The following is a 15,504-nucleotide window of genomic DNA, read 5'->3' as shown; positions in this document are numbered from 1 at the left end:
CAAAATGTCAGACAGTGTTTGTAAACTGAAGATTGATGGGTGTGGGAGAAGCAGCTTTTCTGTAGATGGGTTTCAAAGCCAGTAGTTAGTCCTTATTTGTTTATTCATTTGCCTTTGTTAGTGATTTTGAAAATGAAGCAAACCAGATAAAAGTGACAGTAAATCATGAGGTTGAAATTGTGAAGCAAACTGAAGAATATATTCTAAGAGGTAGTTTTATAAGAACATAAATTGTTTTAAATGGGTGATCATTTGCTTGGGCCTTCCATAGGTAACACTGGATGAAGAGGCAGAAATTGCCTTAGACACAATTAGAAACAGACCTATAGTCCTTGGGTCTCAGTGCAGGAAACAGAGACCTCTACCTTTTAAAAGGCTAGGTTACCACAGTTGCATAAATGTCAACACCAAAAGGAAAAAGAAATATAGAATCCAGAGCAGAATAATGCTAAATGGTTACTGGAAATAATTTATCAAAAAGAGATTAAAGAAAGTGTGTGTAATTCTACTGAATAATGACAGAATTGGATAAATGCATTGGATATGACAAACATTTTCAAGTGTTTGAGATGGAAGTAAAGAAATTAAAAGGACAGAAAGAACAGCAAAATAAAAAGAACTAAACCTTGACTAGGTAATACTTAGACTTGATTTTAAGAAATAAATATGACCTTTCTAACAGTGGGAGCTTCATGTAGAAGTAAGAAAACATAAAATAGAAATATCATCCATTAAAAGGTGAATAATAGCCACCTCCTAGAAGATTTTGAAATTTTTATGCCAAATGGAATTTGGGGAACTATGCCAGTCATTTACCAAGATTTTTTTTTTAATTGGAAACACAAATGGTTTGTTTATTTTCTTCCTCAAGGTATCATGATGATTAAGTACAGTGTCATTGTCCGTACATATCAACAAAGAGAAAGGTATTTCCCTTCTTGCTTTAATTTTTAATTCTTGGGACTCTCAAGCTGTAAGTAGATGATCCTTTGAACATTCTGGCCTTGCCAGTCATTGATCAATTCTCTAGTGCTCTTGACTTCCAACCTATCTCAGCCACACACTCCCATAGGTAGTCTCGACCTTATCATTATCAATAGCTTAAACCTCTGGATAATCTCAGTTTTATGCATTCAGTATCAGTTCTTATCTGTGCAGCTCACTCCCTCTGGTCCATCTCCAATAATTCTTTAATCCCATTGTGATCTTCCATCCTTGATTCTACCAGCTTTTCTGCATCTTTCTACTTGCTGATCTTACTTCCCTCACTGCCTGGCTTAAATTCCATGTCCCGTTACTATAATCACTCTCTTGTCATGATCTCACCTATTTTCCCCATGCCTAGAATCTTTCCTATAGTCTATTTTTATTGTGAAGCCAGAGTGATCTTTTTAAAACTTATGTGAGATAAGTTAATTTCTTGCTAAAATACTCCAGTGGTTCCCCCCCTTTTTTTATTATAAAAAAACCTAATAGCTGAAATGGGAAAGCTAAACTTAGTATTTTCACATTAAGTCAGTCTCCTCAAATGAGAATGAATACTCTCTGCTTGGTAATTTTCTGGCAGAAGCAAATGAATAACTTTTTTTTTTTTATAGGAAGTCATTCCTAATTTAGAGCTTGGTGGTTCCCATAGATGAAGATCATTTAAATATGAACACATGTGACCATGAGTGAATGTCAGCTAAAACAATGAACAAAGATCTAGATTTCTCAAGGACTTCAGTTATTAAATTGGTAGGTATACAATATCAAATATTAAAGTATACAAAATATATATAGGGCATAAAATGAGATAATTTACAGGAGTCCTGAAAAATCCCTTAAAAGTTTTGAGAATAAAAAACAAAATTTAGCCCTAGCTGGTTTGGCTCAGGGGATAGAGTGTTGGCCTTCCGACCAAACGATCTCGGGTTTGATTCCAGTCAAGGGCACATGCCCAGGGTTGCAGGCTCCATTTCCAGTAGGGGACATGCAGAGGCAGCCAATTGATGATTCTCTCTCATCATTGATGTTTCCATCTCTCTCTCCCTCTTCCTTCCTCTCTGAAATTAATAAAAATATATTTTTAAAAAATTTAAAGATAAAAATATCATTTTAATTAGAAACAGATACTGGTAGAAAAAGAATTAATAAAATAAATGTAGATCTGAATAGATTATTACATGTCATCCAGAGAAACAAGTGGATAATATGAAAGACAGGGTAAGAGACCTGGGAGCTGGAATGAGAAGTCTAACAGACATCTAGTAGGAGTCATAAAGAGAAACTAGAGGGAATGAATGAGTTTTAATAATCAATTAACAGTTCAGAACTTCCTGGAACTGATAAGAGTGAGCAAAATTTTATCAAGTTGTAAAAATAAGAAGACATTTACTTTTAGACATAGTGTGGTGACTCTGCAATCATTGGAGACAAAAAGAAAAATCTCAATAGCAGCCAGTGAGAAGCGATCACTTGCAAAAGAATGATAAGTACCGACAGAAGAGTTTGCATCAGCAATAGCAGACACAATAAAAGCAGAAAAAAATATATCGAAAGAAAATAGCTATACACCTAGAATTGTGTATCTAGTAAATTATCTTTCAAAAATGAGGCTATAAAAAGGTTTTAGGATAAACAAAACACGTTTATTGTCATTTTATCATCTGCAAATCTTCATTAAAGGAATTTCTAAAGAAAGAATATGCTTCAAGTCGAATAAAAATGAGTCCAGGAGGGATGGTAGCAATGTAAGAAAAGATGAGAATACATGATTTACTAAACTCAAAAATAAGTTTTAAAGTATGTTGTCTGTATAAATTAATTTAAAATAATATTTAATTTATGAAGTTTAAAGAGACAGGATTGAAATACTGGGCCTGGCTACCACATCAATGAAGAGTGGGGTGGGGTTGGTCAGAGTAAAAATGTTCTAAAATTTTTATATTATTCAGGATAAGAAATTATAAAATTTATATTGCATTAAGTTAGCATGCAAGTAAAAATTTCAAGAGTGACCTTTAAGTTATAGAAATAGTATACATAACTTTTAAACTGAAAAAGGGAAGTCTAATAATAAAAAAAAACAAAATTAACTTTCAATCAGTAATAAGAAGCAATAAAAAAGGCAAGTTGATAGAAACAATCTGAGTATCATTATTTATAATAAATACAGGTTAAATATGCTAATTAAATGACAGCTTGCTATATTATTAAAAATAAAATCCATTGACATACTGTTACAAGAAATACCAGCAACATTTAAAGATCTAGAAAGGTTGAAACTAATAACATAAAAATAGGCAAATACTAACCACAATGAAAGTAGAGCAGCTGTATTAATGTTAAAAAAATAGACTTTAAGTAAAAAAAAATAAACATTATTGGGAGTAATAGGATTATCTATTTAATTATAACAATTTACACTTACCAAAAGTGTATAACTATACCATTCTTGAGTTGACCTACTAATGTAGACTCAAAATATGAGAAAAAAAAAGTATAGAGTTACAAGGATAAATGGACAAAATCCCTATTGCAGTGAAAGATTTTAACATGCTTCCCTCAATTATTAAGTCAAGTAAACACTATATTGGTAAAGATAGAGAAGAATTAAGCTTTTCATGTTCAAAAATGATACAATGGGCATCTATAGAATTCACCCTCAAAAGAGACAATACATATGATTGTCAATACATATGAGATATTTATAAATTTTACCACATATTAAGACATAAACTGAGTCACAAAAAATTTCAAAGAATTGTTATTATATAGATTATATTCTCTTTCCAGGGTGCAATTAAATTAGAGATCAATAACAAAGATAAATTAAAATCTGCACATTTTTGGAAATTAAAAACATACCATTCTTCTAACATATTCTTGGGTTAAAACGAACATCACCAATACCATGTAAAATTTATCTAGAAATGAGGGATACAATAATATTGTATACTAAATCTTATGGGAAGCAGGTGCAAACAGATTGTGAGGACCATTTATAATCTAAAATTATTACATTAAAAAAGAATAAAGGCTAAACATTAATAGGCTACATATCCAATTTAATAATCTAGACCAGTTATTCACAAACATTTAAGTGTTAAGACCACGTAGCACTCTTAGTAATTATCAAGGCCCCTAAAGAGCTTTTATTTTTAGTTTTTTCAATAATTAAATAATATTTATTAAGCCACAATCATAACACATTCATATTTAATATATTTTATGGTAATTTCAAACAATTAAAATAGAAATAAAATTAAATTAAAAAGAGCTTTTATTCATGTAATTAAAACTGTCAATATTTATAGAATTAGAAATTTTTAAGACACTTATGGACTCATTTAAAAATAATAACACATCATATATACCTTACATTTTAATAAAATATATTTTCCCAAACTAAAGAATTTAGTTGAAAACGTAGAATTGTTTTACATTATTGAAAATCTCTTTAATGTCTGACAACAGAAAAGAACTAGATTTTCACATCTGTTCCTGCATTTAACCTGTTATAAAACATTAGTTTGGTTGAAATGTACAAAAGTATCTGGCCTCACCCAGACATGTATCGAGAAAAGAAGGGTATTTTAACAGCCTTTTTACATGATTGTGAAAAATTTTTCTTTGATACTATGCCAAATCTCCACTAGTGATAATCTTTTAAAGGTTAGTTGCAATGTGGAATCTGAAACCACATCAGTGAATCTTTCATGGTCTGTTACACTGAAAGCTATCAGTATGTCTTGCACTTTAAAAGGATTTTTTACCCATGCATGATTTTGTAAGACTATGTATTGATAATCAAGAAAATATTGGTACACTAAGCTGCAAAGATCTTCTGAATGTTGACATATTTTATTACCTTATAACAGAAAAACACACTTATTAAAATCACCACTGATTTCATTTGAACAGCCTTTAAGTATTGGCAAACTGTCAAGCTCACTGACAGATACAATGCTAAATTCCAATTTTACTTGAAAGCTCAAATTTTGACATTGGTAATAAATATTTTCAGTTGTTTTCAGGCTCATTTCATTCATTTTTGGGAAAATGTCTGCCAAATATTAGAAGCTGAGTACCCATAATCTGTCTAGTTCTTTTTTAAAGTTAAAATGGTGCTCCATGATGAAAATGGCTAGTTGAGCTTGCAACTCCAACAATTACATAAGTGCTTTATGTATAAATCCCAATTCCACAGGTATATTTTAAAAATGCAACCAGGGATTAACATTTAATAAAATAATTTGTATGATTTCATTAAAGACATTATTAAATAAAATTGGCATTTATTTTTATAGCAAGAATGCATTGGTGAAAAATATAATGACCACAGCCTTGATTTGTGCTGAAGGTTCCAGCAATTTTATTCACCCTTGTTTTGCACTGTCAATTTAAGGTAACATGGTGAAAAAAGTCAAATAACCACCTAGCATTATTGTGCAAATAGGTTTTTTAAAAATATTTTTTTATTGACCTCAGAGAGGAAGGGAGAGAGAATCATTGACTGGCCGCCTCCTGCACACCCCCATCTAGGGATTGAGCCCACAACCCAGGCATGTGCCCTTGACCAGAATTGAACCTGGGACCCTTCAATCTGCAATCAGACCTCTATCCACTGAGCCAAACCAGCTAGGGCTGTGCAAATAGTTTTGACCTTACCTCCTGAAAGATTCTCAGCGACCCCACAACCTTGAAGAAATCTACAGACCAACTGTTGAGAATCAAAAAGACCAAGGTTAAATGAGCTATGTGACCCAAGAGCCAAATCTTGCACCTGTTTTTGTTAATAAAGTTTTATTGGAACATAATCATGCCTATGTACATATTGCTATGGCTCTTTTCCTGTTACAATGGTGTAAATTGAATAGTTGCAGCAGAGACTGTATGGCTTACATTATAAAACCTAAAACATTTATAATCTGGCCCTTTATAGAAAGGTTTTCCAACCCCTTAAATAAGCTATAACAATAGAATTAATCCAACAAATGTATTTGAAAGAGGTAATGAAGATCAAAAGTTAATGTAGCTTGGCTGGTGTGGCCCAGTGGTTGAGTGCTGACCCATGAACCAAGAGGTTACTGGTTAGATTCCTGGTCAGGGCACATGCCTGGGTTGTGGGCTTAATCAATCCTTAGTGGGGGATGTGCAGGAAACAGCCAATCGATGATTTTCTCTGTGATCAATATTTCTATCTCTCTATCCCTCTCTCTTCTTTTCTCTGTAAAAATCAATTTAAAAAATATTTTAAAAAAGTTAATGTAAAAAAAATAATGTAATATAAAGGATGAATAAAGACAAATGCCAATCCTTTTAGACTAATGAAATACAAAATCCTCCAACAAAGAGTCATTTTAAAAAGTAAAAGGATATTTATAATCAGCATTCATAATGATAAAAGGGGGCTAAGATATGACATATTTAAAAATAAGAGATAAATATGAATAACTGTATGTTAATAAATTTTAAACTATAAACAGAAAGGACAAATATTTTAAAAATCTGAATTTCAAAATCTGACAAAAGAAGAAATAGAAAGTCCAAATAGTACTATCATAATTAAAAAAAAAATCTGAATTAGTGGTTGAAAATCTCACCTAGAAAATAGTAGGAACAGGTGGTTTTATATACAAGTTCTGCAAAATAGTCAAAGGACATATTCTTTCAAATTTAAATTTTCCTAGAAAATTGAATAAAAAGAAACACTCTCCAATTATTAAATACAGCTAGTATTACTTAATTTAAAAATACAAGAGTAAAAATAAATGAAAAAAATACATTCTAATTCTACTCATAATCATGAGCTTGACAATCTTAAGCAACTTATTAGAAAACGACATAGTAGTGCATGAGAAACACTAATTCAGCATGACCAAGTTTAATTTGTCCCCAGAATGTATGGAAAGTTTAGCTTTAGAAGCTTAATGAATATAATTACTTTAGTAATAGATTAAAGAAGAAATATATGTAGATATAGATTAGATATAGATATAGATATATAGACATATAGACATATAGATAGATAGATAGATAGATAGATAGATAGATAAGGAATTTGATAAAATTCAATGCACATTCATGATTTAACATCCAAACAAATTCTTAGAAAACTATGAATAAAGGAAACCTTTTAGAAAAACCTATAATAAACATTGGCTCTTAATTGTCAAAAGTTAGAAGAATATGCTTTAAAATCAGAAAGCAGACAAAGGTACCCACTGTCACTAATTCTATTAAACATTTTACTGGAGGACCTAGTTAGGACAATAATAAAGTTTTTTTAATGCAATTAAATTAAAATTGGAAAAGATGAAACAGAATGCTTTTATTCTCAAATTATTTTATACATGAAAATCTATAGAGGTATTTGGAATTAAAATGAAAATTTACTAAAATGGCTGGATATACAACCAACACTTAAAAATGAATTACACATCTATATATGGGAAACAAAACAAAAATTATATATAATTTCAACAAAATATGATACCTAGAAATAAATATAATGAAACATTTAAGACCCATTTGATAAACATTTAAAATGTTAATGAAATACACAGAAGAGCTAATAAGTGGAGATGTAAACCATGATCTTGGGTAGGAAATCTTAATTTGTAAGAATTTCAGTTATTCCCAATTTTAACTATAGCTTATTGTTTTTATAAAAATCTTCAAAGGAACTTGATAAGGTGATTATAAAATTTACATGTAGAAACAAAGGCCAGAGAATTGTCAAGATTTTGTAAAGAAAAATAACAACCTAGAGTATTTTGCTATTCTGTATGTCAAGAGTATTATAAATGTACCAGAGGTCTGGTACATAAATTCATGCGCCAGTGGGGTCCCTTGGCCTGGCCTGCGGGGTTGGGCCAAAACTGGCTCTCTGACATCCCCTGAAGGGTCCCAGATTGCGAGAGGGCCCAGGCCAACCCGAGGGACCCCCCTAGTGCACAATTGGGCCAGGGAGGGATGAAGGAGGTTGGCCAAATTGGGACTCCAGGAGGACTCCAGGGTGTGTCCGGCCTTCCTCCTTCAGTCCCGATAGGCCGGACTCCAGCAACAAGCTAACCTACCTGTCGGAGCATCTGACCCCTGGTGGTCAGTGCACGTCATAGTCAGCAGTTGAGCTGCCTTAGCATATCATTACCACAGTATGCTTTGATTGGTTGAATGGATGACCAGGCACTTAGCATATTAGGCTTTTATTATATAGGATAGTATCTCAGACAGTGCACTGGCACAGGGATAATCAAATTGATCAATGCAACAGAATAGGAAAGTTAGAGACAAATCCACTTTTACATGGAAACTTGATAGAATTTTCCATAAGTGTTCACTATGACACAGGTGGCATAGCAGTTCATTGGGGGAGTATGGACCACACAGTAAATGGTACTTGGACTATTATCCATGTGGACAAAAATGAAATGTGAATCTCCACCTCCAGTAGTTCACAAAAACAAATTCCAGATGGATTAAAAATTAAATTAATAAAGTCAAGCTTTAAAACTCTTAGAAGTACTTATAATACAATTTTGTTCTACAAAAATATAACTTTGTGAGCAAGCTTACTGTTATTTGTAAAAAGTATCATAAGCAAAGTGAAAATATCAACAGAAAACTAGAAGTTCCATATACTATTGACTGGATTACCTGTCTCCCTTTTACCTCTCAAATTCATATGTTGGAGCCCTAACCCCTACTGTGGTCATATTTGGAGAGCGGGGGCTTTGGGAGCTTATCAGGGTTAGATAAGGTCATGAGGGTGGGGTCCTGATGATGGGATTAGTGCCCTCAGGAGAAGAGATCTCTCTCTCTCTCTCTCTGTCTCTCTCTCTCTCTCTCTCTCTCTCTCTCTCTCTCTCTCTTTCTCTCTCTCTCTCTCCTATGTGAGGACACAATGAGAAAGTGGATTTCTGTAAGCCAGGAGTAGTGTTCTCACCAAAAACCGACCACACTGGCACCCTGACCAGTCTTCCAGGCTCCAGAATTGTGAGGAATAATTTTTTTGTTGTTGTTTAAGCAAATCTATGGAATTTTGTTTATAACAGCCAAGCTGACTAAGACAACATATAACCAACAAAGTATTATACTGAATACACAAAGAACTCTTACAAGTCAATAAGAAAAAAAAAGTAAACCAAAGGCATATCACCAAGAGTAAATATATAAGGCAATAATTATATGAAAAAATGCTCAAACTTATTAGTAATACAAATAAGATAAGATATAATTCATATTCACTAAACTGGAAAAAATTAATGTCTAATATAAACTATAGTGAGGATGTGGCACAAGGGACATATGTTGCTTCTCATACTAACAATTGGTATGACTATTTTGAAAAACTACATTGTGAAATTAAGCTTTCTAGCACCCTGGGACCTGGCAATCCTTTGCCTAGACAAGGTGCACCTTATAGTAGAGATTCTAACCTATGTGAAATGGTAGACTAATGTGTTAAGGAGAAGCCACAAATGTGCTATTGAGGTTATATAGTGGGAACAGAGCAGCTTCCATTCTCAAGCCAGTCGCAGGTCAGTGCAGGGTCTGATATTGCCATGATGTAAAAAGATGGGGAAACTCCATCCAAGAGAACTTCGGGCATATGTGCACCAGAAGATACTTAACAAACATTCATAGCAGCTTCCTGGAAGGAGGGTGACTAAATAAACTGTGGTTAGTCAGAGAAGGGAACATTCTACAACATGGGGAATGGATGAACTCTAGCTGCATGTGTGAATTGTCAAATATACTCAAAGCTTCATACCATTTTAATAAAAGTCATTACAAATCAAAGCAAAAGATATTATTTAGAGATACACTTACGTAATGGGGACAAGAGTAGAAAGAAGTAATAAATATGAAACTCAGGTTGTTGTTACCTTTTGGGGAAAGAGATGCCAAGGATTCAATGGAACAGAACCTACACTAGAATAAACTAGCATGAAGTTAGTTTTACATGCACTTTCTTGTTCTTAAGTTGATAGTGGGTTTACTTTATTACTAGGCTTCATAACTCACAAGCTACATATGACATTTTTAATGAATTATATAAAACTAGAGGCCTGATGCACGAAAATTCACCCAAGAATAGGCCTTCCTTCCCCTAGCTGCTGGCACCGGCTTCCCTCCACCACCCGGGACCCCGGCTTCCCTCCTCTGGCTGCCAGCAGGCACGTTGGACCTGGGCTGGCTTCCCTCGGGCCTCCCGCAGGCACCCGAGACCCAGGCTGGCTCCCTCTGGCCCTGGCTTTGTCAGGAAGGACGTCTGGAATGACGTCTGGTCTAAATAACATATTAGCCTTTTATCATTATAGATGGTTAAGGTTCAATTGTGGTAAAAAAAGAAAAAAAAGGATGGAGAGGGTAGAGAAAAGGGGGAAGTGGAAGAGGTGGAAGAGGAAGAAAAGGGGGTTAAAAAGAAGAAAAATGACCTATCTCTTCAGAAGGAAGGTGAGAAAGGCAGCCATTTAAGCTCCTATTTTACAATGGGATTCCAATGTGGTTGAAGCTCACACAGGGCTGCGTTTTTAGAGTCTATTATGTAAAATCATATTATTTCTAATTTCTCTTAAGTACCATGCATGTGGCTTGGTAGTTACTTGCCAACTCTTAATAAGTTCTAAATAGTTTCTTTCATAGTGTTGGAAAGGATTACTGGTGGTTTTCTGTTTTGTTTTGTTGTTGTTGTTTTCAGAAGAGCACCAAATGAAGTCTTTGGTTTGCATTTAGGAGCCAAAGTAAATATGTTTCTAATTTTGTGCTTGCTAAATACATCTAGTTGAACCTACTTAAGTGAAATGCATATGTGATGTCATTGAACTGTACTTTATTGTTATATGAACAGGCAAAATAGAACTGTAATCTATCAGACTAATAATTTTAACATTTATATGTCTTTGTTAATTGGATGCCTCATCTAAGATTATGTTATATCCAGAAGGGACGATAGACACCTGGTATGTGCCATAAGTGTTAGCTGAGGCAAGAAAAAACAGTAAAATGGGATCTTAGATATCAATACATCCAGTGGCTTTGTGGTGTTTTTTACTGCAACCCACAGTAAGAAATGTATTTTATATCCCACTAAACACACCCACACACACACCCACACACACCCACACACACCCACCCCCCCCACCCCCCACACACACACACTACACAACTGAAACAAAAGTTACACAAAAGAGTATTTACCCCTAGTACATGCACTCTGATGGTTTCTATTCTAGTTTACTTCATATTCTTTAAATTGCTAATTGTTACCTACTAGGTTACTCTCATGACCTGCAAAAAGGCCATGGCACACAACTTGAAAAACACTAATCTAGCTCATCCTTATATTTTATGGAGGAGGTAATTGAGCCTCGAACGGGGCTAGAGGATTATTTGGAAAAGTAGTATGTGTTCATGTGTCTAGAATAAACTAACATGAAGTTAATTTTACATGTACCTGAGTCATTGACATCTCCTTATATATTTTATCTTCGTTCCCTCTTCTCAAACACCCACAGCCTATCATTTGTCAGGTACATCACTCTGTCTAAAGAGATCAGATTAATCCAGTGAAATTTATTCTGACTAAGCCATGCTGAGAAATAGCTAGCATCTTCTCCTTGTTTGCAAATCAATCTCTTGACGACTTTCCAAATTTTTCCCAGGTACTAAAGTTAAATGTACATAGCTATCTTTTTTTAAATGCTGTGATAAAACAACTAGCTACACAAAGCAGGTTCTGGATCTGTGATTTTGCACATTTATTTTATTACCTAAGCCAGAATTGAAAAATGCTTTGATGCCCAAACAAGAGTTTGTGTTCGTGTTCTCTGATGAAGCCCATAACATATTGGCAAAATATCAGTTAACAGAAAAGAAGTATTAAGCTCAGTTTTGATATATGTATATTTTACTTCCCACATGCATCTTCCCAGATTTTTGTCTAGATGGTTAGATTAATAGTTCACCACTCTTTCTAAAGAATATTTAAAATACACCAGTCTATGCTTAGCTTCAGAGGTGATTTTTAGTTTAAATCTCTAGGTGAATTGAAATAACTCACAGGTGGGTTCCTTTATTGTCACTGTTCTCGTTATCATGATTATTATCAGCAATTTTACTGTTATTTTAAATCAAATAGAGATTAATTATTTGCTTTCCAACAACTTAGAGGAGTCCCGAGCGAATGTGTGTTTTGTCACATATTAGGCAGGAAAATGTTCACTGAAGCCCTGCAGGGCACCTGGCGTCCACTGGTCCAGAGCAAAGGCGTATTATTGTTCTTCAACACGCGTGCATCAGCTGGAACGGCCCCTTCTAAGGGAAACAGTGTGTGACTGGAAAATCTCTCAAAGGTATGTCCATTGGCTCCTGAGGTAGGTATTTTTCCAGGGCTGGTACTGTGTTATCATTTCTATATCCTGTAAAATGACATGATGCTTTCCACTTAGTAAATGCTCAATAAAAGTGTATTTGATTTTGCAAGACAAGCTGAGAATATTGTCCTGGTAAAGATCTTGGGAACCTCAAACGCTAGAGTTCCTCACTCCCTAGGTAAGAAAATGGGGTGGGGGAGGGGGACATCAGATTTCTCTTCCAGGTCTTGTGGTGCTAACTGTTAGAGCTCAGAAAGAGGAGCTCTCTTTTCTAAGTTGTGTTACCTCTTAAATCTGGGTTCTTTCCATGTGCTCAAAGGGACTCAGAAAAAGCAAATGAAGTCTTTCTTCTAATTATTCATTGTCTCTCATTAGTTTTAACAATAAATCTTGAAACCTCTTGATCTGTACATAGCAAGACCACTCCCTGCCCCCCCAGAGATCCTACCTAATCTTAAACCTTCATAAACCATTCCTTCTCTCTTCCAATAAATTACTTCTACCCCACAAAAAAAATGCCAAAAAATTTAACTCTTATTAGTTATGATCTCTTTAAGAGTCAGAATATACTTAGCTTAGTCTCTAATACCTTTTTCATCTTTATCTGTCTGGTACTTATAATGGTTTAACATGGTGGGCAGATACCTGACTAAAACCCTCTTCACCAAATAAGCATTGATAAAGTTGCTACACTGTCCTTAACTAAGATGAGAACTTTTGTACTAACCTAATTTTAAAGTCTTTATAGAAAGCTTTGAAACAAATCTTTCCTTCCTAATCAGAAATTTAATTGATAGAAATTCTATATTCTCTGCAAATTCTCGTTAAATATACCTTTAACTATAGTATTTATGTTGTCATGTTTGAGTATTTTTGTCTCTGGAACTTTGATTTTAGAGTTAATGCAGAATAAAAGCAAAGACATCTATTAAATACTATTGTTTGCTCTAATCGAGTAGGGACACACAAGCCAGATGTTATAAACCAAGACTTACTAGTAACACTGTAAGTAAAAGAGTAAAATAAAGTTTCTAAGATGATATTTATATAAGTCAGGGAAAATAGAAAGGGGGGAGATCATCTATATAAATAAAAGCCTAAGCAACTGGATGACCAGATGACCAGACAAATAGATGACCCACCGGTAGCTATGATGTGTACTGACCACCAGGGGCAGACACTCAATGCAGGAGCTGCCCCCTGGTGGTCAGTGTCCTCCCGTAGCAGGAGTGCTGCTCAGCTGACAGACAGGTGCCAGACACCGGGCTCATGGCTAGTGAGCACAGCTGCAGCAGCGCAAGACTCTCCCTCAATACTCCCCCTGTGCACCCAAGTGGCAGTGGCAGCAGCAGGTGCAGCAGGACGGGGATGAGAGGGAGTGGCGCTGCGTCCAGCCCGCCTGGGCTCTGGCTCCTCCCTGGCCACCTGCTGCTTCGCACACTACATCGTGCTGTGCGGGATCGACATGGACAGCGGGCTGAAGCCCAATGAACTGGCGGGTATGGCTGGGCTGCTGTGGCGCGGAGGTCCACTGATCCCCAGAGGCCAGGCAGAGGCGCCCCACTGGTGCACGAATCCATGCACCGGGCCTCTAGCTTCAGATAGAAATTATAGAGAGAGACTCCAAGGTGGATAGAATAGTTTGTCTAAGAGGCTTAGGGTTTGCAGGTATCAAAGGTATTCAGAAATAGGTATGTTCTGTGTGGTGCTCTAGGGGAAAAATGGTTCCCACACAGCAAGGATCTTAGAATTGACAATAGACACCAGTGGTGGTATTTAGCAGCACTAACTAACAAACATTCTTACATTTAGCCTGCAAAACACTCCTAGGAAGGTGAGTACCATTGCTATTGCTGTCCTAGAGGTGAGGGCTTAGGCAGGGTAAGAAATTGCCAAAATCAGGTAGCAAGTAAGAGACAGAACTGTCTAACCCACTAATCTCTGGGGGAAAAAATATGCAAATGGCTTGAGTCTATTCTAAGAAATAATTCTTATGTTCTTTTCTTTCTTTCCCCTCCTCTCCTCCTTTTCTTTATTATTATCATTACTGTTATTATGTTAATGAGAATTTTAAGAGTTTGAGTATTAACTTGGTCAATAGAATTTGTATAGTGTTCTAGACACATTCCCTAATACCTAGGACCTGTTCCATTTGGGCTGGTTATCTTTCTGTCAGAGGTTCAGTATTTCCAATTTCTTGATGGAAGAAGCATCTTTTGCTGTTTGAGTTCTAAGAGTGTGGGCTCTCCTTGCCATCCATGCCTAGCAAAGACTTGCCAATTGGAGTTAAAGACTGGGGAACCAAAGGCATCCATCAAGCCACACCAAAGATCCCTCTCGAATGACGTGAGAAAAACACGTTTCCTTGCTAATCAAAAAAAATAACAAAACGAAGCCCTAAGGATGAAATAATTCCTCAGACAAAACCACTGGCTGAAATATGTACCAACACCTGGCTTTGCAAAACAGAAATATGATACTGAAAAAGAATTAGAGTCCCCTTTCAGTGAGTACATCTTGGCTACTGTTGCTAACACTCAGAGTTTTGAAACTATGAGGTTTAAAACTATATTTTGTAAAAACGCAAAATGATGGATATTTGAACCTGTCTACCTCCTCTAAGCACTTTCCCTGGAATCTGCTTTGACCTGGTCTTTTTAACTGCACTCACTGTCCATTCCACCCAGGCCACTGGCCAGGGGCTATCGTAGAGTGATCAATAAATAGAGCAGTAGGCTGTTCACCTCACGTCCCTCAGGCTGAAAAAGTGTCCTTTTGTTACAGTACATTCCTTCTGGACAGTGTACAGATGAGCAGAGAAATAAAGCCTGCAAGCATCTTGCCATGACCAAACATTAGAAATAACCAGAGGGGAAAGCAACCTAGTGGGGAGAAAAATATGGCAGCTTTTGTTCTTGCAAATTTTGAGGAATATTTCCTCTCCTAAAACGCAGGTCCGGAAAGCGCTGACTGTTTGCCCAAGTCTAAGCACACACCGCTCAAAGTGAGAGTTCCAGGGTGGGTGTTAGAGAAAGGCAGGCCCCTGCAACGATTATCTGTTTGAGCAGGTGTTGCCCAGGCACCGGTCCCGAGGACATAGTTCTCTGGTCTTTTAAGTCTGAGGTCAAACATTTCACAG

At 35.6% G+C, this 15,504-nt stretch overlaps 1 long non-coding RNA gene across 2 annotated transcripts in view; it reads left to right on the top strand.

Moving 5' to 3' along the window:
- LOC107182652 overlaps positions 1-14,700 on the top strand; it is a 22,238-nt gene extending 7,538 nt beyond the window's left edge. Inside the window, exons 4-8 of one of the 2 annotated variants that reach the window (XR_001513379.1) lie at positions 872-973; positions 1,599-1,737; positions 8,885-8,982; positions 12,161-12,344; positions 14,632-14,700. This is a non-coding gene — a long non-coding RNA (uncharacterized LOC107182652). The remainder of the gene's footprint in view (positions 1-871; positions 974-1,598; positions 1,738-8,884; positions 8,983-12,160; positions 12,345-14,631) is intronic. The other variant, XR_001513378.1, reaches the window with a different exon arrangement.
- The last annotated feature ends 804 nt before the right edge of the window (positions 14,701-15,504 follow it).

This window comes from Myotis davidii, unplaced genomic scaffold (genome assembly GCF_000327345.1).
Source record: "Myotis davidii unplaced genomic scaffold, ASM32734v1 scaffold156, whole genome shotgun sequence".
Classification (NCBI taxonomy): Eukaryota; Metazoa; Chordata; class Mammalia; order Chiroptera; family Vespertilionidae; genus Myotis; species Myotis davidii.
The sequence above is the reverse complement of the archived record's forward strand: the minus strand, read 5'-3'. Positions and strand labels throughout refer to the sequence as shown.